We start from the raw sequence: 23784 nt of genomic DNA on the forward strand, positions 1-23784 counted from the left end.
ACTATTTTTGGCTGCAGAAATATCTCTGCCCCAACTACTCAGCTCTACCATTGCAGCATGAAAACAGACAAAGACGATAGTTAAATGAATGAGTGTGGATATGCTCCAATAAATATTCAAGGGCACTGAAATTTGAATTTCATATCATTTTCACAGGCCATGAAATAGCATTCTTTTGATTTTTTAAAACATTTACAAATATAAACCCATTTGTAGAGATGTCAGCAAAAATGGTGGAATAAATAACTCCAAGGGCCTATCCCTCCACAGAAACATCAAAGAAAAAGCAAAAATTGTCAAAATCAATTTTGTCAGAACTCTGAAAATTAATCAAAGATTTATAGCAATCTAGTAAATACTGAATCAAGAAAAAAAAAGGAATCTTAGAATGGTAGGAAAGCTCTATGGCATTTACACTTGCTCTTGCCCTGTCTCCTTCCCCAGCTTGACAGTGATATTGAAGATAGCCTATATTCCCACTATGGGACTTTGGTCCCTGGTGTGTGAAAGAGTAGAGAAGACCTAATTCTCAAAGAATTATGTTTGTCTGTTTTAATCTGTCTGGAGGCTTGTAGAAGGGGTGATGCAAGGTTCTTGACTTTGTTTCACTTAGCTCAGAACTCTCTACAGCGAAAAAGCAACTACTCAGAGGACTGAAAACACAATTCAGAGGTTAAGACCCATGTAAGACAAATGAGCAACCCACTGCCACCAAAAGCAAGAGATTACAGTTGAGGCAAACAGTAGACATACTGAAAGCCTGGGAGGAAGAGCAAGGGCATTTCTTAAAAAAAAAAAAAAAAAGCAAGACGAGGGCCCTTTGAAACATCCATATAAACAGGAGAATACAGAAAGTTGCATGCATGACCAGGACAGGGCATATGCTTAGAGTAAAACCTAAGAAGTCCAGGCTTTCACCTCTGACTGATCTTTAGGCTTAGCACAAGCAGGAAGAAAGGGCTAAGGCTAAGTGGTAAACAGCCTTGCTGACTTGAAAGAGTACCCCCTAACACAAAGCAAACCTGCAAGAACCTGAAGACTTTTCCTTTCTTTTTTTTTTTTGTTTCTTTTATTTTTTCCTCCTTCCTTTCTTCCTTTCTTTTTTGTTTTGTTCTTTTTTTGCCAACACAGTAGCTAAATGCAAGCTAAACAGTTCAGAGACTACACATAAAAAAGAATACAGATGTTACAAAAATATTGTAGAAAATTCATTAAACAAATGAACAGTTACAACCTACAGCAAACTATAAAAGTAAACCCTAAGGAGGGGGAAGTATCTGATTCCCAGAGTTATCACATTATATTTTAAATGTCCAGTCTTCAATAAAGGTTACAAAGTATGCAAAAAAAAAAAAGTATGATGTAATCACAAGGAGAATTAACTGATAATGTCCCTGATAACTATAGACATTGGGCTTACAAAGCAAAACTTTAAATCAGCTAGTCTTAAATATGTTTAAAGAACTAAGGAACAGTTGAAAAAAAAAAAGCTAAAGGAAACCTTTACAACAATGTCTCAACAAATAGAGAATATTAATGGAGACAGAAATTTTATGAAAAAGGAACCAAAGAAATTCTGGAGCTAAAAATTACAATAACAGGGGCACCTGGGTGGTTCAGCTGGTTAAGCATCTGCCTTCAGCTTAGTCATTAACCCAGGGTCCTGGGATCAAGCCTCGCATCAGGTTCCCTGCTCAGTGGGGAGTCTGCTTCTCCCTCTCCCTCTCCCTCTCCCTCTGCCTCTGCCTCTTCCCCCGGTTTGTGCTCTTACTCTCACTCACTCTCTCTTCTCTCTCTCTAATAAATAAATAAAACCTTTTTAAAAAGTACAATAACAAAAATTCATAAGAGGTTTCCATAGCAGATGTGAGCAAGCAGAAAAAAGAATCAGCAAACCTGAAGCTAGGTCATGACTGTCAGATCTAGATATGTCAGAAATGGTTTAGCCTGAGGAGCACAGAAAAGAAAAGAAAAGAAAAGAAAAGAAAAGAAAAGAAAAGAAAAGAAAAGAAAAGAAAAGAAAAGAAGAAAGAAAGAAAGAAAGAAGAAAGAAAGAAAGAAAGAAAGAAAGAAAGAAAGAAAGAAAGGAAGGAAGGAAGGAAGGAAGGAAGGAAGGAAGGAAGGAAGGAAGAAAGAAAGAAAGAAAGAAAGAAAGAAAGAAAGAAAGAAAGAAAGAAAGAAAGAAAGAAAGAAAGAAAGAAAGAAAGGAAGAAAGGAAGAAAGGAAGAAAGGAAGAAAGGAAGAAAGGAAGGAAGAAAGAAAGGAAGGAAGAAAGGAAGAAAGAAAGGAAGAAAGGAAGAAAGGAAGAAAGAAAGAAAGAAAGGAAGAAAGAAAGAAAGAAAGAAAGAAAGAAAGAAAGAAAGGAAGGAAGAAAGAAAGAAAGAAAGAAAGGAAGAAAGGAAGAAAGGAAGAAAGAAAGAAAGAAAGGAAGAAAGAAAGAAAGGAAGAAAGGAAGAAAGAAAGGAAGGAAGAAAGAAAGAAAAGAAAGAAAGAAAGAAAGAAAGAAAGAAAGGAAGGAAGAAAGAAAGAAAGGAAGAAAGAAAGGAAGAAAGAAAGGAAGAAAGGAAGAAAGGAAGAAAGGAAGAAAGGAAGAAAGGAAGAAAGAAAAAGAAAGAAAGAAAGAAAGAAAGAAAGAAAGAAAGAAAGAAAGAAAGAAAGAAAGAAAGGAAGGAAGAAAGAAAGAAAGAAAGAAAGGAAGAAAGAAAGGAAGGAAGGAAGGAAGGAAGGAAGGAAGGAAGGAAGGAAGAAAGAAAGAAAGAAAGAAAGAAAGAAGAAAGAAAGAAAAAGAACGAATGAAAGAAAGAGAAAGAAAGAAAGAAGAAAAGAAAGAAGAAAGAAAGAAAGAAAGAAAGAAAGAAAGAAAGAAAGAAAGAAAGAAAGAAAGAAAGAAAGAAAGAAAGAAAGAAAAGAAAGAGAAAAGGGTAGGGAAGGGAAGGGAAGGAAAGGAAAGAAAAGGAAATTATCAGGGCCTCAGAGATCTGTGGAACACCATCAAGTGTACAGTCATGTGAACAATAGGAGTCCCAGAAGGGGGGAAGAGAGAGAAAGAGACAGAGAAAAATTTTGAAGAAATAATGGTCAAAAATTTCCCAAAGTTAGCAAAGACACAAATCTACATATCCAAGAAGTTGAATAAATTCCAAGAAAGATAAACACAAAAAGTTTCACACTGAGACACATCAAGTATGAGATGCTATTCTGAACTGAAGGATGGCAAATATATAGTGTTATTGCTAAATCTGATCATTAATATCCAGCACTGGTCTGAAAATTCTTTGAGGTCAATCATTGTGTCTGATTAAATCCTTAGTTTCAAGCAAAATATCTGGGAAGAACTGGGAAAGTAGAGCATATGTGAAGTTGAAATACCACTGATATAAATAGAGAAGCTGGATAGAGGAATTTAAAGACAAAATGGGGATTCAGCTAAGGGTAAAATTTTTGAAATCCGTGGCACCAATCCACATGTTTTTCTCTCTTATTGGCCAACAATGTAAGTTAAGGTGATGAAAAGGAAAATAGTTAGAAAGGAAAATAGTTGGAAAGGAAGATAGAGCAAAATGAGGAACGTTAAAATGTACAGGAATTACAGCACAGGAGGTATAGTCAGTAATATTGTAATAATGTTGTATGGTGACTGCACTTTTCATGGTGAGCACTGAGTTATATATGAATAACTTTATTTGGTACCTGAAGCCATCCAAAATGATTGAGAAGGATATGAAAGATAAGAGACTGGACTTTAGTTCCAAATCCTTGATAGGGATGAAAAGATTAAATACATATAATTATTTATTATGATTATTTCTACAATTTAAAGCTTCAAAATGGGGAGAAAAGAACTTGTCAAGAAATCAACTCTGTTAAAAGAAAGCTGTATGTGAAAATAAAGCATTACGGAGCTGAAAAATAAGATTAGCTTGGAAGAAAAAGACGTATTTGGGGATAAAACCAACTTAAGTGTTGATATGACTGGGTAGGGTTATCTGTACTATCCACGGCTTCCCAGAAAGTTTATACCTAAATCATTATGATTGCTTTGTTTGTTGTTCATTTGTTTGTTTGTTAAGAGTTCCAAATCAGAAGTTTCACAACATGCTAGTAGCCTGCTTTAGGATATGTAACAAAAAGACAGTGAATATCTCTAAGGTATAAAGGAGTCGCAGTTGGCTCTTTTCCCCTATGCATGTAATTTTGCTCTGCTTTGTTTTTGCCAATTACAGATTTCAACATAGAAACAGCCTGCTAAAGAAAACAGCTTGGGGATATACATTGTTCTTAATGACTAGTTACTAAGTATTTTCAGATCTTAATTTTGGGTCAGGTCCTTATTATAATTGGTGACTTCACTTTGAAGCTTAAAAATAAAAGCGTTACTGTGCACTCACATATCCATCCTGTATCCAAGTTATTAAAAATTGTGTCATTCTATGATCCATGTTTTAAAGCATTCTAATAATATTGCTGAATGTCTGTTTCAATAGGAAGTGTTCAAATTTTGATTCCAACATAATAAGGCATAATACCAGAAATTCCAGGAATCAGTCCAGTAAATGACTAAAAGGAATATATTCATCCATTCATTTATTCATTCAGTAAATATTTGTTAAAGGCACACACACACACACACACACACACACACACTCATATCCTCACACACATGTACATATATATTCTAAACTCTTCTGCAGGGATCAGTAACTATCAAAACACATGTTTTTAGTTCTACTATGTTGATCTTGAAGAACCAGAAATAGCTAATAGGTGGGTATTTAACTGAATACAAGCCAGTTGGTCTTCATTCCTTTCAAAATTAAATTATATGTTATATTAACAACATAATTCATTCCTCTTCAAAAGAGGAAACTACGATGGAAATACCAACTTACTTGAGATTTCATTAAACTCAGATAACCCTTACATTAAAATACAAAGTTAGGAGCCATGAGAAAAATCCTAAGGGTGCCTTGTAAAAAAAAAAAAATAGTGTAATGTTTATCATAGGTGATACACTTATTTTTGTAATCAAAATGGCTACTGTTACTTTACTGCATCCAAATTTTCATTTTTTATACAACCTCAGGAAACTTGTCACTGACTCTTCAGCAAGGATGATGTTAAGGATATTATTGTTATAGTACACAGTGTTCTTTTGAGACACTCAGGGAACATCTCTTTGTGGTTTCAGTATTAGTGATGGCCATATTTTCAAGCAACTATTTAACTTCTATATTATATCTCCTTGAATCACATATAGAAATATGCTGCTGCTTTGCATTGGCTTCTAGAAAACTCAAAGTTAAATCCGTGATTGACTCATAGCATATGCTCCATAAGAATAATGCTTACTTTGTGAGTAATGTTCTAGAGTATTTGGACAGACTTTGGTCTAAATATTAACTAACTACATCAATTCCTACTAACTACATCAATTCTCCCCAGTTAAATTCACTGGTGGCCTTGGTTTTACCATTGACCTTTAGTTGATTTAAATAATTTGCTATCCTTTCATATAAGTTTTCTATTTTCTATTTTAAACTCATAGCCGAAAAAATATATTACTTCATTCGTATCTATATACTTACATAAATGCACACACACTACAGTGCAGACATGACAACCGTGTACTTGACAGCCACAAACATATCTATAAGACTGGTTTATTTAGTTACAAAGATGACATAGTTGTTTTTGGTTTTTTGTGAAAAAGCTATACCAAATGTCTCCCATTGGGCTTCCTTTTCCTCCTGAGAAACTACTCCCTCACCATTGTATCCAGAAAATATAATATTTTAGCTATTTTAGTTATTAGAAGAATCTAATCTTAGTTTTGTAGACTTAGTCCTCTTCATTTTAAAAATTTTATTACATATCTGATTCAAAGACCTTCTTATACACTCATCCTAACCCAAGTTAGGTCTGTGGCTCTAGACGCTTAGATTTGGAGCAGGGATATCTGCTTTTCACATTCCTCTCACTTCTCTAGCCTCTTCACTGTGTTGATCCGTCCATTCTTGAGTATACATGAACCAGGTGAGGAGTGGAGACAAATAGAACAGGGTCACTGCTTAGGGCTTGAGTCCAAGATGCATGCCCCAATTCTACTTTACCAGGGGTTATTAAAAGCCTGTATGATCATTGATAATGTGGTTTTTGGATGCCTATTCTGCTGTTGTTTCTTAGATGCGTGGCTTGCACAGAAACTTGAGGAAAGGGGAGAGGTGAGAAGAGGTAATCTGTATTTTCTTTGGCCCCTAGCTGACGTACCAACAAAATAGCACCATTAACCTCTAATAACTATGTTCACATAACTCTTCAGAAGCATTGGGCACAGAAGTCAACAAAACCATCCTACATAACAAGAATCTATGCAGAGAGCAGAGAACAAGGACACAATAACAAGTAGTTTCTGTGAGTTCGCTCGATCACTTGTGTCGATGCCACCAAATAATATAAAAATTTGAAGAGGCAGATGTGAGTGGGTATCATTCGGTAAACTAAATCCCAAGCTCCTTCTTAGAGCCATCACAATCTTCAAATCATTCTCTTGGGGCCCCCTTCCCCTAGCCTTGAGGAGAGAGAACAGCTTTTCTTCACAAACACTGCATTTTTCCAAATTCCAATGATTGCAATGACTGCAAATTCCAATGATTATGAGTGATGAGACAGGTGGGTGGCATCAGAGCCTGTTCTTGGAACTGGCACATATCAGCAAACCCTAAAGGACGATGGCTAGCCCCAACTGCTGGTGGGTATGGATTGTAATTGGCGGAATACTTTTTGTCTTTATTGTCAGCTTTGGTTCTTAGCCAAATTAGCCAATTCCAAAAGAGCAGAAAAAAATGTTTCTCTATAACTTGTCAAGTCTTCCCTAACTGAATCTTAGTTGTATTCAGGTAGCTGACTAAGATTCCTTGACCTCAGGAATGGTAGGCCTTTTTGCTAACCCTAGAAAATGTCTCATGATTAATATAAACTTGTCACAGAAATCCCATTATTCCTTTCTCCTTCACTGGATACTCCTCCCTATATTCCATGGAGATAGAGGTGGCCATATGACAACAGTCATGTTTAATGAGGCGTAAGAGAAAATCTCCTGGAAGCTTTAACATAAAAAAAACATTGTTCCCAGATAAAAAGATAGTACCTGCAAGAAGGAAGTTTTGTATCCTGGCCTCTTCCTTTCTACTCAGGATACTGGTCATGGGGCCCTACTGCCTAAAGTGACTGCAGTAGATCATGCATTGAGATCATGAAAGGAAGGCCAACAAAAGCACGGAGATGCTAACAAAGTGCAGTGTTCTCCTTGAGCTACTGAAGCTGCTATTGCCAGCTTGTAATCACCTTTTCCAGATTTCTTGCCTTTATTTATTTAACTTAAGCTACAATCCATCAGGAATTCTGTTAGTTGCATATCAAACCCCTCCCATCTGATAAAATTAATACTTTAAAAATGTACAAATTCTTAATGGCCATGCATTTTTTATTAAAAAATTATATTTACCTCCAGATAATTTCCTTCTAGATATTAGGACAGCCTGTCTTGATAACAATCTATCAGTGTGAGGGGTTTTTAAATACGGTTTTCTGGAATAATTACTCACTGGTCTCATTATCTTCAATAGTTACAATTTCAAGAGATTGGGAATAAAGTACTATTTTTCTTTAAAAAAAAACTAAACTGTTCATTATCAATTTATTGGACATCTAGTTCCTATGGTTGGAGCTAGATATGCAATAAAAGAAAGGAAGTAAAGTTCTAAAGGGTGTTACAGTGAAAAAGTTAGAGTTAGACTAACTTTTAAATTTAAAATAGACATATCACATTTTAAAAATCCTATGATTTGAACAACTGTCCCTGCAGATATATAGATGGTTAAATTTGGGAGAAACTGCTATATGGCTTTCATTCCCACTATTATTTGCTGAACACGTAAATTCAACAAAGTCTTAACAGGACAGTTTAGAAGAACAGTTTCATGTCATGTATATTTTTGCAAAAAAAAGCTTTTTAAAAATTAAATGTAGTCTATCATACATGTGAAGAGAATAGAGTTGTTAATTCATTATATTGATGATGTATTTTTGGCTTGTGTTATTTTACATATTTTCACTGATTAATGATATAATTAATATCTTCCTAGCAAATGAAATATCTTCTATATCCAGATTTACTTTCGAGACAGAAGAACATATTCTTATATCCTGAAATCTAATTCTTTTATATTTAATCTTCTATTCACAACACGTTTCAGTTACAAAATCAGGTTTATTTGATCTTATAAAACTGATTAAATGTCACAGATAACCATAGGTAGAATTTACAAAATACAGCTTCCTTCACTTTCTGCTCAAGGGAGCCAGCCCTGTCCTTCAGTTGCTCCATAGTCTAGTCTAGTTATTGTAGCTAGAAGTAAATGGTTATTCCCTGGTGGGAGATTTAATCTTTTCAGGGAGAAATAAAATATTTCTTTGCTTATACAGGTTCAAATAGCTTTGTTTCCCACAAGATTTATAAGACAGATTTTTTTTAATTTTTTATTGTTATGTTAATCACCACACATTACATCATTAGCTTTTGATGTAGTGTTCCATGATTCATTGTTTGTGCATAACACCCAGTGCTCCACGCAGAATGTGCCCTCTTTAATATCCATCACCAGGCTAACCCATCCCCCCACCCCCCTCCCCTCTAGAACCCTCAGTTTGTTTTTCAGAGTCCATCAAGACAGATATTTTTGATGCTATTAATCACACACTAAATTTGCTTATATTTCAAAAACAAAATTGGCTTGGGATTTTCTTATGTTACCATTAAGGAATCATTAGGCTGTGTATCACAGAGTAAATGTGCACATTTTCCATAAGAAAGGCCCCTAGTCTTCCAGGATATCTATTCCCATTCATTGTTATTCTCAAATTGATTGTATGGGATTTTCCCTATTGCGTGCTCAATGCATAAACCTCACACACAAATCTGAGCATGACTTAAAAAGTAAACCAATTTTTCTGTTTCTTAACTGGTGTCCTAACCAATCAAACACAATGTTCTCTGATTATAATGTTCAAACAGGGACAGATACAGATAAAATTATGACTTAAGGCAATGCTCATTTTTTAATGCCTTCTTTACCTCATCCCTGGAACCATGCTTTCTATTTTCTACAGCCCCAACAAACAATCATTAATCCAACTGGCCACTCTCACAAAAGCACCTGAGTGTAACGGACTTTGCAGGGTCATTGTTTATCAAATGTGTATGCCCTTTCTCCCAGTCCCTTAGGGTTCTACTGTCCCAGGAGAATCTCATACTAATCGGGTTGACACTAGTTTTTGGAAGAGCCCCCAAGCCATTGCCATATTTATTAAAGCCTACTAAAAATAAAATCAGTGTACTTCTGAAACTCTAAATTGTTATGGAAATATAAGCAACCATTGTCTTAGTCTATTGGCTTTCTTTAACAAACTACAAGAGACTGCATAGCCCATAAATAGAAATTTATTACTCAGTTCTGTAGGCTGGAATTCCAAAATCAGGATGCCAGCAGGTGAGGGCCCTCTTCCAGGTCACAGACTTGGGGTTTTATCCTCACATGGCAGGATCAGTGAGAGATCTAAATGGATCCCCTTTTATAAGGGCACTAACCCCTTCATAAGATCTTCACCCTCATGACCTAAACACCTCGCGAAGGCCCCACTTCCTAAAACTATCACCTTGGGGATTAGGTTTCCAAAACATGAACTTTGAGGGCACACAAACACTCAGACCATAGCAGCCACTGCTGTTGTTGTTAATTCAACAACAATCATTATTTATTGAGTGCCTACTATGTGCCAGTCACTTTTCTAAGTGATTAGAATACATCAGTGAACTAACTACCAAAAAAAATCTGATTTCACCTTGCCATTTGCAACAACATGGATGGACCTAGAAGTATTATGCTAAGTAAAATAAGTCAGATAGATAAAGACAAATAATATATGATTTCATTTGTGTAATCTAAAAAATAAAACAAATGAATAAACAAACAAACAAACAAATAAAAACAGATCCATAAATACAGAGAATAAACTGACAGCTGCCAGAGGGGAGGAGGTGGGGAAATGGGCAAAATGGGTGAAGCGAAGTGGGAAATAAAGGCTTCCAGTTATGGAATGAATATATCACAGGGATGAAAAGTACAACACGGGGAATACGGCCAATGGTATTAAAATAGGATAGTATGGTTACACTTGTGGTGAGCACAGTGTAACATATCAACTTGTCAAATCACTATGTTGAACACCTGAAGGTAATGTAACATTGTGTGTCAACTACACTTCAATTTTTAAAAATTAAATCATTTTTTAAATCTCTGATTTCTTTTTGCCAGAAACAAAATAAATAATAAACATAGTAAACAAGTAAATTATACATGTCACAAACGCCCTGGTGAATACAAGAAGTGCAGATTCTAGGGAACAGAAGTGTAAACTGAAGACTAAAGAATGAGATTTAATTTTAAATGGGACAGTCAGGCCTCATTCAGAAGGTGACATTTGAACAAAGATTTGAAGGAAATGAGCCCTGAAGATGTATAGGAGTGTTACAAGCAGAGGAAACAGCTGGTAAAGGCCCTAAGGTTTGAGAGTTCTCAGTAGGATTGAAGATACATAGGCATTAGGCTGGAAAAAAAGTGGATGAGGTCAGAGAACACACAGGGAACTGGTTTATACAGAGCCTGAGAGGCCATTGTAAGGAATTTGGTTTTTATTCTGCATGAAATGGGGAGTCATTGAACAGTTTTAAGCAGAAAAGTGGCCTGATCTGATTTATGATTTAATAAGATTACTGTGGATACTTTGAGAAGGATATACTGTGGAGGCAAGAGTGGAAGCACCAAGACCAGCTAGGAGACTACTGCAATAATACAGAAAAAAAACAATGGTGGCTAAATTAGACCAGGCTGGTGGCAATAGGAATGGTGAGAAATGGTCAGCCTCTGGATGTATGTAGAGCCAATATGATTTTCTAAAGGAATAAATGTGGGGTGGAATTAAAAAAAAAGAATCAAGGATGAGTCTAAGATTTTTGGCTTGACAAGGAGTTTTTGAAAGGATGGAGATGTCATAAACTTACTCTGCAGGCTTCAAAAGTTGCCTCATTACCAGGGTCTGGAAGAAATTTTGGCTATTGTTTCTTTTCTTTCTTTTTTAAAAATTTAAAATTTTTAATTTTTTAAATTTTTTAATTTAAATTCAATTAATTAACATATAGTGTATTATTAGTTTCAGAGATACAGTTCAGTGATTCATCAGCTTCATATAACACCCAGTCCTCATTACATCACATGCCCTCTTTAATGTCCATCACCCAGTTACCCCATCCCCCGATACCACCTCTCCTCCAGCAACCCTCAGTTTGTTTCCTATGATTAAGAGTCTATTATGGTTTGTCTCCCTCTCTGATTTTGCCTTGTTTTATTTTTTGGCTATTTTTCTTAGCTAGCTTCTCATCTCAAACAACATAAGGAAGAGTTGATTCTACATGTAGAAAAGGTATCTATGTGGAATAATTTCTACGGTGCCAGGAAGGTACAGTGCCCTCCAAAATACCCCACCCTTTGTTTGTATCTGGAATCTAAATTGTTAGAATTTTTCTTAAAGGTTTTGAATACTATCAAAACATGAACGATCCCAAAGACAGATGCCATTTAAGTTGTTACCAATCAAAAAATACGTTTACACCTTTGTATGCAAGAGTTATCAAAGAAACATAGAAATATAGAGCTGGAAAGGGCCTTCTCAATGGTTATAGTTTAAAAATAAGTAACCCAAGGGGTGCATGGGTGGCTCAGCTGGTCGTGTCCAACTCTTGGTTTCAGCTCAGGTCATGACCTCAGGGTCTTGGGATCCGGCTCCACACTCAGCACGGAGTCTTCTTGAGATTCTTTCAACCTTCCTCTCTCTCTGCTCCTCCCTCCACTCGCTCTCTTTCTCTCTCTCTCTCTCTCTCTCTCTCTCTCTCTCTCTCTCTCAAATAAATAAATAAATAAATAAATAAATAAATAAATAAATAAATAAATAAATAAAATCTTTAAAAAAAATAAGTAACCTGAGAGACAAATTATGTGACTTGTATATGTTCATAAAACTCTTTGGGACAAGATATGAGATTGTAATCCAAGTCTCCCTGTTCCTAGTTCAGTGTTTGTTTTGTGTAGATTTGATGGAGGAACAGAATGAGTAGTGCAGAATGAATCCCTATTTGAGAAGACAGTGGTGCTGAAGGCAGGAATGGACACCAAACGCAAGACAAGAATTGTAAGTTGCACAGCTTGAACATACACAACACATATATGTCAGTTATACCTCAACAAAGCAGTTAAAAAATAAACACAAAAGAGTAAATAAAAATTCCTCCATTGACTCTCCATCTCTTAGTGTATCTCTCTCCACTTACAACCAACTCCTAAAAAATAAACTCTACACTGAATGACCATTTCTCTTCACTTCATTCACTCTTGAGCCCATTGTAAGTAAGTCCCCCCTTCACCACTACTTAAACTTTTCAATGACCCCTTAAAAGATCCCTGGGATCTTTTTAGTTCTCTGCATACTTGATCTCTCTCCAGTGTTTCAGTGCTGCTAATTCTTCCTCAACAGTAAAATTCTTTCCTCACTTGGTTTCTGTGACTTTATGCTTTTTGGGTTTCCCATCTTAACCATTCAGCCCACATATTCTCTACCTCCTTTGCAGCTCTTATTCCTACATTTGCTCTTTAAATAGTGGTGTTCCCCAGGATTCTAATCTTGGTCTTTATCTCTTTCTATTTTATAAGCTGTCTTAGAGTGATTCTATCCTCTTGATTTCTTCTACCCCCTATGGGCTCATTTCTCTTTCTAGGCCAGACTTTTTCTCTAACCCCATTCTCATGTAGTCATTCATTTAATCATTCAACTCATCTAAATCACGTGCCCCTTACGTGCATATCTATCCAGAGGCATCTGAAATTCAACAAGACTGAAACTGAAATCATCTTACTGTCCAAACTGTACCTGCTGATGTACTCCCTTCCTTTATAAGAGATAGTACCCAACTCATAGATGCTCCCCTTCTCTCCATTCCTCCTGATACTGCCTTAATCCAAGGCCTTACCATATCTGAGCTCAACAGCTGCAGTGCTGTTCTAATGGTCTATCTCAAGACTCCCATCCATTCCATTCTCAATAGCATAACTAAAATTGCCTAATACACAAATCTAACCATATCATTTCCCTGACTGAAATCATTATATGCCCCCCATGTTGACAATGGAGTAAATTCCAAATGCCTTATCCAGGTATAAAATGTTCCAAATAAGGAAACTCTTGGCTACTCCCCCATTTTACTTCACTTCTTGCTCTTCCCTCACCACTTCTTCACTTTCACTTTTCATTCCATTTATGTCCAGTAGTCTGCAATTTCTTCAAATAACCCAATCTGCTTTACATTTCCAGGACTTCATACTTAAGATGCTCTTTTTACTTGAGGATACCTTATCTCCTTGTCTACCTGGAACATACCCATTAATTCTTCAACATTCAATTATCCTTTCCTCTATGAAGCAATTTCTAACCATCCCAACAAATAGGGTTTGTCATTCACTCATCTGTGCCCTCACACTAATCTGTACTCTATCATAGCACATACAAAAGTTCCTCACACTATACTTGACATATGTCCATCTTTTCTTACTAGACAGTGAGAAACTGGCAAGGATTCTACCTCATTCAACTTTATATTCCCCAAAATTTGTTAAAAACCCTCATTAATTACCCTCACACAGTTTTGTAAGATTTTCACTAAGCAGAATTTATCATATGTAGTTTTTTTTAAAAAAAGGATTCCTGCATACGTGGTATCATTATCCAAAGAAATAAATATTGAATTATATACTTTCAAGAACCAAGGCAGATATGAGAAGATATTTTAGACATGGAGGAGTCGGGTTTGGGGGTGGTGATTTCTGTACCCTTTAAATTATTCTCACATTACTATTTTTCCAACTGTGTCTGAGCAGGATACATCTGCCTCAAGGACCTCATAAATTTTCCTTCACATTGTATTAGCAATAAGATGGCAGAGAAGTCAACACTGTACAGAGATTGGCCTCTATTCTGACATTTTCTGTGGATTATTTGAAACCTCATCCAAACCAGCAAAGCTTCTCATAACTTTCAAGCAGGGTCTCTACCAAGCCACAGAATTTTCCTTCAAAGTATGGGTGATGACAATTTTCCTAAGACTTGATCCCACAGTAGGAAGGCACTCATGTTTCTACAAGAAATAGAAGGATATTAAATTATAAGGAGTTCAGACTAAGTTAGAAAACCTGTCGAGATTGACATTGTGGTAACTGCCACAAGTGATTTTAGTGTTTTTTTAAACACTCTGAAACAGCAATGGGACCCATAAGAGATAACAGCAATAAAACATTTTATGTTCCTTCCATATAGTTACATTTATTTCTAATTAGAAAATAAAGCATATGGTACACGGAATCTAGAAGCAAGGTTTATTTACATCTACAAACCTAGTTTTTTCCCATTATTCATTTCAACATTTTGAATTTTCTAATGATTGTACAGCCAGAAGTCACTACAGAAATATTCCGTCATATCTCCTTTAAGTGTGCAGCATAAAAAGGATGAGGATGATGAAAAACTTAACTAAAACTGGTCCTTTAGAGTAGAGGAACTTCAATAAACCTGAAGAGTTTTCTATGCATATCTGTATTCAAAATGATTGAAAACACACATTCATAAATATTCTATTTTACATAAGAAGATGCCTCTTTTGTAATCAGGGCAATAAACATTGATGATTTAAATTTATTTTAAATACCTGATTAAATATTTCATTTCTGCCAACACATCCATTATGAATTACCCTCATTAAAGATAGAAAACTTGTACTTTTCAGTTTGATTTTAATATATCACACTCATCTGGAAAGAAACTAAAGAAATATTCTGCACAGGAGAAAATAGGCACTGAAGCAATAGGACTCCTTCATTGGTTTCTGGGCAAAACAGGAAAAATACTACCTCCCACCCCTTTGTCAAGCAAAACATAGAAAACAGCACTTTGTTCAAAATATTAGGGGCAGGCAATGCATTATAGATAGCTGTTGTTATATTGTTTGGCTAAAAATTTCTTCTACATAGATAATCATCTTTCAAAGGATCAAAATACAATGAAATATATAATACCTATTTGACTACAAATGAATCATTTTTTATTAAGGTCAGTTCAAATTGTTAAAATTTTTCAATGACCACTCTTTTTCTTCAGTTTTATTGAGATATTGACAAATATATATATTTAAGGTGTACATCCTGATGATTTAATATACATATACATTGTGAAATGATTACTATAATCAAGTTAATTAGTGTAGTTACACAGTTACTATATTTTTGATAGTGAGGACACTTGAGATCAACTCTCTTAGCAAACTTGAAGTATATGATACATTATTCATTATAATCGCCATACTGTACATTAGATTTCCAGAACTTATTCATCCTGCACAACTGAATCTGTAAACTCTTTGAACATCTCCCCATTTGTCCCATTTCTCACTCCTGGAAAACACCTTTCTTTTTTTTTAAGATTTTTTTTATTTATTGAGAGAGATAATCATAGAGAGAGGCATGAGAGGGGGGAGAGTCAGAGGGAGAAGCAGACTCCCCACTGAGCAGGGAGCCCGATGCGGGACTCAATCCCAGGACTCCAGGATCATGACCTGAGCCGAAGGCAGTCACTTAAAACAACTGAGCCACCCAGGCGCCCTGGAAAACACCTTTGTACTCTCTGCTTTTATGAGTTCAAATATTTTAGATTCCATTTATAAGTAAGATCATACAGTATTTGTCTGTGTCTGGCTTATTTCACTTACCATAATATCTTCCAGGTTCACCCATGTTATTGCAAATGGCAAAATCTTCTTCTGTTTTAAGGCTGTGTATACACCACACACTTACGTTGTTTTCATATATCAGATATTGTGCATAATTATGCAATGAATGTAGGGATACAGGTATCTCTTTGAGATACTGGTTTAATTTCTTTTGGATATATACCTAGAAATAGTATTGCTGGATCATACGGTAGTTCTATTTTGAATTTTTTGAGCAACCACCATACCATTTTCCATAATGGTTGTACTAATTTACATTCCCATCAACTGTACCAGGGTTCATTTTTCTCCATATCCTTGCAAACACTTATTATCTTTTATCTTTTTGATAATAACCATTCTAACATGTGTAAGATAATATTTCATTGTGGGTTTGATTTTTATTAATCTGATGATTAGTGATGCTGAGCACTTTTTCATATACCTGTTGGCCATTTGTATGTCCTCTTGAGAAATAGCTATTCAAGTCCTTAGTCCATTTTGAATTGGGTTATTTGGGTTTTTTGCCGTTGAGCTGTTTGAGTTCTTTATATATTTTGGATATTAATCTCTTACCAGATTTATGGGCTGTAAATATTGTCTCCTATTGTGTATGTTTCTTTTCCACTTTTGATTATTTCCTTTGCTGCGCAGAAACTTTTTAGTTTGATGCAATCCCCCTTGTCTATTATGCTTTTGTTACCTGTGCTTTTGGTGTCATGTTCAAAAATATCATTGCCCAGACCAATGCCAACAAAAATTTTCCCTATGTTTTTATCTAGTAGTCTTTCAGTTTCAGGTCTTCTTTTTATTTTTTTTTTAATTTTTTTATTGTTATGTTAATCACCATATATTACATCATTTGTTTTTGATGTAGTGTTCCATGATTCATTGTTTGTTCATAACACCCAGTGCTCCATGCAGAATGTGCCCTCTTTAATACCCATCACCAGGCTAACCCATCCCCCTACCCTCCTCCCTTCTAGAACCCTCAGTTTGTTTTTCAGAGTCCATCATCTCTCATGGTTCATCTCCCCCTCTGACTTACTCCCCTTCATTCTTCCTCTCCTGCTATCTTCTTCTTTTTCTTTTTTCTTAAAATATGTTACATTATTTGTTTCAGAAGTACAGATCTGTGATTCAACAGTCTTGCACAATTCACAGCGCTCACCGTAGCACATACCCTACCCAATGTCTAGCACCCAGCCACCCCATCCCTCCCACCCCCAACCACTCCAGTAACATTCAGTTTGTTCCTGAGATTAAGAATTCCTCATATCAGGGAGGTCATATGATACATGTCTTTCTCTGATTGACTTATTTCACTAAGCATAACACCCTCCAGTTCCATCCACGTCGTTGCAAATGGCAAGATCTCATTGCTTTTGATGGCTGCATAATATTCCATTGTGTATATATACCACCTCTTCTTTATCCATTCATCTGTCGATGGACATCTTCGCTCTTTCCACAGTTTGGCTATTGTGGACATTGCTGCTATAAACATTGGGGTGCACATACCCATTCGGATCCCTACATTTGTATCTTTGGGGTAAATACCCAGTAGTGCAATTGTTGGGTCATATGGTAGCTTTATTTTCAACTGTTTGAGGAACCTCCATACTGTTTTCCAGAGTGGCTGCACCAGCTTGCATTCCCACCAACAGTGTAGGAGGGTTCCCCTTTCTCCACATCCCCGCCAACATCTGTAGTTTCCCGACTTGTTAATTTTAGCCATTCTGACGGGTGTGAGGTGGTATCTCATTGAGGTTTTGATTTGGATTTCCCTGATGCCGAGCGATGTTGAGCACTTTTTCATGTGTCTGTTGGCCATTTGGATGTCTTCTTTGGAAAAATGTCTGTTCATGTCTTCTGCCCATTTCTTGATTGGATTATTTGTTCTTTGGGTGTTGAGTTTGATAAGTTCTTATAGATTTTGGATACTAGCCCTTTATCTGATATGTCATTTGCAAATATTTTCTCCCATTCTGTTGGTTGTCTTTTGGTTTTGTGGACTGTTTCTTTTGCTGTGCAAAAGCTTTTTATCTTGATGAAATCCCAATCGTTCATTTTTGCCCTGGCTTCCCGTGCCTTTGGCGATGTTTCTAGGAAGAAGTTGCTGCGGCTGAGGTCGAAGAGGTTGCTACCTGTGTTCTCCTTTAGGATTTCAGGTCTTCTTTTTAATTCTTTAATCCATTTCTAGTCGATTTTTTTTGTATATGGTGTGAGAGAAGGGTCCAGTATCATCCTTTTCCATGTGGTCCAAAACCATTTATTGGAGAAAGTATCTTTTCCTCATTATGTGTTCTTAGTATGCTTGTCAAAGATCAGTTGACCATAGATGTACAGATTTATTTCTGGGCTCTCTATTCTGTTACATTGATCTATATGTCTTTTTTATGCCAGTAACATATTGTTTTGACATATCTTTGTAATATATTTTGAAACCAGGAAGTGTGATGTCACCAGCTTTGTTTTTCTTGTTCAGGATTGCTTTAGCTATTCAGGGTCTTTTGTGGTCCCATATTAATTTAGGATTGTTTTTTCTATTTCTGTAAAGAATGCCATTGGGATTTTGATAGGGATTACACTGAATCTATAGATGGCTTTGGATAGAATGGACACTTTAACAATGTTCAATCGATGAACATATAATGTCTTTCATTTATTTGTGTCTTCTTTAAATTCCTTCATCAGTGTTTCATACTTTTCAGTGTACAAGGCGTTTCCCTTCTTGGTTAAGTTTATTCTAAGTATTTTATTCTTTGTGTTGCTATTGTGAATGGGATTGTTTTCTTGATTTCCTTTTTGGATGGTTTCTTGTTTTGTGTATAGAAATGTGACTGATTTTTGATATTGATTTTATATCCCTCAACTTTACTAAATTAATTTATTCTAAGTTTTTGTTGTTGAGTTTTTAGGGTTTTCTACATATATGATCATACATCTGTTAACAGATCATTTTATTTCTTCCTTTCCAATTTGGATGCCTTTTATTTCTCTTTTCTTGTCTCACTGCTCTGGCTAGAATTTTCAATACTATGTTAAATAGAAGTGGTGAGAGTGGGTATTCTTGCTTTGTGCTGGATTCTCAAGGGAAATCTTTTAGTTTTTTCCCCATTAAATATGGTGTTAACTGTGGGTTTTTTTTTTTCAGATGGCCTTTTTTGTGTTGAGGTAAGTTTCTTCTGTATTTATTTCCTTGAAAGCTTTAATAATAAATGGATGTTAAACTTCACCAAATGCCTTTTCTGCATCTATTGAGAACATATAATTATATGTTTATTATATTAGTAGTAGTAGTATATATTATTATCAGGTTGTTTGAGATTTTTCTTGTTTCTTAATACAGGCACTTATTGCTATGAACTTCCCTTTTGGAACTGCTTTTGCTGTATCCCATAAATTCTTATTTGTTGTATTTCCATTGTCATTTGTCTCAAGATATTTTTTTATTTCTCTTTTGATTTCTTCTTTGAACCATTGGCTGTAAGTAGCATGTTGTTTAACCTCCACATATATTTTAATTTTTCAGTTTTCTTCTCTTATACTATTGTGGTCAAAAAAGATGCTTGAGGGGCACCTGACCAGTCAGTTAAGCGTCTGCCTTCAGCTTAGGTCATGATCTCAGGGTCCCAGGTCCGAGCCCCATGTTAGGCTCCCTGCTCAGTGGGGAGGATGTTTCTCCCTCTCTATCTTCTACTCCCCCTGCTTATGCACTCTCTCTCTCTCACTCTCTCTTGCTGAGTCAAATAAATAAATAAAATCTTTTTTTTTAAAGATGCTTGATATGATTTCAATCTTCTTAAATTTATTAAGACTTCTTTTGTGGCCTAATATGTGATCTGTCCTGGAGAATGTTCCATTAGCACTTGAGAAGAATGTGTATTTTGTTATTTGTGGATGGAATGTTCCTGTATATATCTGTTAAGTTCATCTGGTATAATAGGTCATTTAAGGCCAATATTTTCTTATTGATTTTCTGTCTAGATGATCTATTCATTGATGTAAGTGGGATATTAAAGTTCCCTGCTATTATTTTACTGCTATTTCTCCCTTTAGGTCTGTTAATATTTGCTTTCCATATTTAGGTGTTCCTCTGTTGGGTGCATAAATATTTATAAATGTTATATCCTCTTACTGGATTGACCTCTTTAATCATTATGTAATGCCCTTCTTTGCCTCTTAATACAGTTTTTGTTTTAAAGTCTATTTTGTCTGCTACCCCAGTATAGCTACCCCAATTTTCTTGGTTTCCATTTGCAAACAATATCTTTTTCCACCCCTTCACTTTTAGTCTGCGTGTGTCCTTACATCTGAAGTGAGTCTGTTGTAGGCAGCATATAGATGAGTCTTGTGCTTTTACCCATTCAGCCACTCTGTCTTTTGATTGGAGAATTTAGTTCATTTTCATTAAAGTAATTATTGATATCTATGTACTTATGGCCATTTTGTTAAAAGCTTTCTTCCTTTGAGATTTGATGACTTTCTTCAGTGATCTCCTTATCTCTTGTGTTTCTACTATAGGTTTTCACTCTGTGGTTACCATGAGGCTTACACAGCTATAACAACTTATAGCTATCACATTCCAAATCACATTCTAGAGCTCTACAGTTTTACTTCCCCACCATTTTTTATATCATCTTACATCTTTTTTATCTTGTGTCTTAATTATTATTGTTACAGTCCTTTATCAGATGGGTCTTTTGCAAATATGTTTTCCCAGATTGTGGCCTGTCTTCTAATTCTCTTGATACTGTCTTTTGCAAAGCAGAAGATTTTATTTTTAATGAAGTTCAGCTTATCAATTACTTGTTTCATGTACATGCCTTTGGTGTAGTATCTAAAAAGTTATCACCATACCCAGGATCATCTAGGTTTTCTCCTATGTTATTTTCTAGGGGTGTTATAATTTTGCATTTTGCATTTAGGTTTGTAATTCATTGAGAGTTAAGTTTTGTAAAAGTAATTTTGGTATTTCTAAGGTATGATATAGGTTTCTGGGATTGGAGTCCTAGTTTACAACATCATGGCTATAGGAACTAAGGGTTTGGTTTATATGAGCTTGCTTTTTAACCATCCAGGAATCAGGTCATATGTTGGAGATTATCTGCTCAAGTGGTTCCCAAACATCTCTCTTTAAATTGGTTTCACTAGAATGAGATGGTTAGATAGTTGGGTTTGTTGTTTAAAAATTAATTCTCAGGAGCAAATAGTCAAAATAGGGGTATTATGGCACGTGGACATGATTGATCATTATATGCTATTACTGTGGAGTATTTAAGGTTTTAAGTATTTAAGTTTATTTAAGGGCTCAAAGAGGGACTCAAAACTTTAACAGAATTTAAAGGAGATGGTACTCAGACTACTTTTGCCATTGTTTCAAGAACTGACCTAAACAATACACCAGTGCTAACATTTGAGCATGGTGCTACCCTTCTAGTGGATGGAAGCTTTGGAAAGATTCTTTATCCTCTGGCAAGTATCACTTTATGTTAACTATACTATGACCAAGCTTGAGATTTTAGATTCATTCTGAAAGTGTTTCATAACGACTTTTGTATTTTACAATGACATATAATAGTAACCCTTGAGGGCGCCTGGGTGGCTCAGATGGTTAAGCGTCTGCCTTCGGCTCAGGTCATGATCCCAGGGTCCTGGGATCGAGTCCCGCATCGGGCTCCCTGCTCAGCGGGGAGCCTGCTTCTCCCTCTGCTTCTCTCTCTTTCTCTCTCTGTCTCTCATGAATAAATAAATAAAATCTTTAAAAAAATAGTAACCCTTGAAATATTCAAAAAACATTGAATTTGTATTTTTTAAAACTGCATAATAAATATTACTTAAGTCATAAACATCAATAGAATCAGCTACAATATTCCTGTTGCTCAATGCCTACAGGCCACATTGACAAAACTGGCTGGAAAAAAAACTTAGAAAAAACAAGAATGGGAGGCGCTGGGAAAGGGACTAATGATACGGATTATGTCATTTTCATTGAGAAACACTAAATACACTCTCACACCTTTCCTTACCCAACAGACTCAGCTTCAACCTTCTCCTTGTTTTTACCTAGTTTATAAGTATTGCTTTATTAACAACCAAAACAAATACTTAGAAAGAAATGGTGAATTACCTTCTCCTTATGTCATAAGTTCATGTCCAATGCAGCATTTTGTGTACCAATTATAAATTTTGCCTTACTTGAGGCAGAAGGGACACAGCTTGAATTTTCAGTTTTCAGGTTGAGTTTGCAGCAGGAGAAACCTGCAAATCATCATGGAAAAATTAAATTGAAAATTAAATAATTAAACCTATCCACAGCTATCCTGAGGAAAATCTATGAAGATTTGTGTTTGGGTCACACACCTCCTGCCCCTCAACATATCCTACTCATGCTACAGCAAAACATGCCCAATCCCTTTGATACCAATTGGCATCACTCCCTCATGTGCAGCTGATCACCCCTGCCAGCACCAATTTTGTTAAGACTGTGTTTTTTTCTTCCACTCTCTGTTAAAACTACACACATTTTAACAATGGCTTTGGGCATTGCAATTCACTCTGGAATAATGACTTTACCCTTTCATTTTTGTCAGGAGGAGAAAAAGCAGTCCCAGGACAGGTTGGTAGTAGAGGAAATGGCAACAAAGAGTCATCTTTGGCAAGCCTCAGTCATACTGAGTGGCCATCATTTTCACTTTTAGAGAGCAAAAAGTAAGTAGAATATGGACTAAACTTCTCAAGCAATTTTATCAATGTTCTATTAAAGGAAAAAACAGTCCTGGACCTGACTGATCCTTATTGTCGATATACACAGCCCTGTATCACCAAATAATTACAAACGTTCTGCCTTCATTTTTCCCATGCCAACCTAGGAAGTTTGGTGACAAATTGCTTATTTTTATTTGATAGACAAATATATGACTTAGTAATAAGAGGCAACAGCCTAAACAGAGTAGTCAAGAGGAGTTCTATGTCCTCTTGTCTCTCAGAGCTAAACAGTGGCAAATCATCAAATTTCTCTGACTCTAAGAGTCCTATTCTGTAAAATGAGAATTTTAAATATCTCACATTATCATTTTAAGAATCAAATAAAAAAATGAACATGAAAGGGCTTTGCAAAGCAGAAAGTTCTACTCATTTATCATCAGTTATCCTGTTTCTACCCAGAAAGGGAGTTAAATTTGCATTAATTCACCTATTCGCTCTCAACCAGTCCTCCTCCTTAAGAACAACTTCTTCATTTCCAAAAAGATGACTTGAGTTAGGGTGCGGCTATAATAAAGCTACTTTTCCCGAAAGGAACTGAATGTATAGCTTTGGCCTAGTGAGACCATCGGGAACAAGTGGTCTGACTCTCATCACATTTATAGTTTTAAGAGGAAGCAGTTGAACTCTATGAACACTGGGTGGTTCACTTATTAGTTTATATCTTGGTTATACTTGTGAGATGGTATTAGATCATTAGGATCTAATAGATGGATGAACTCAGTTTTGTCAGGGGCTAACAGGTGTTTCACAGCTGGGAGCTTCCAGAGAGCTTAGGTGCAAAAATGAACCATGTTTTCTAAAATTAGCTCTAGTTATTCTAACATTGAAACACACTACTCCATAGAGAAATTTTCCAAAGAATATACAGGGCACTCACTCTGCAAATATAGGACTGAACACACCATTGGAATATTCAAGAGGAAGTACTGTTAAGTACAGAGTCAGAGTATACGGAATTCCATCTCTGTAGTTGAAATTGCATCTCTGCACACTTACAACTGCATCTGTAGTTTACTATTTTGCATAGGCTAACAATAATTATGTCTATAGAGATTAATTACCCCAATTAAGGTGAAGGAAGATTTAACGAT

The sequence above is a fragment of the Zalophus californianus genome, chromosome 7 (assembly GCF_009762305.2).
Source record: "Zalophus californianus isolate mZalCal1 chromosome 7, mZalCal1.pri.v2, whole genome shotgun sequence".
Taxonomy (NCBI): domain Eukaryota; kingdom Metazoa; phylum Chordata; class Mammalia; order Carnivora; family Otariidae; genus Zalophus; species Zalophus californianus.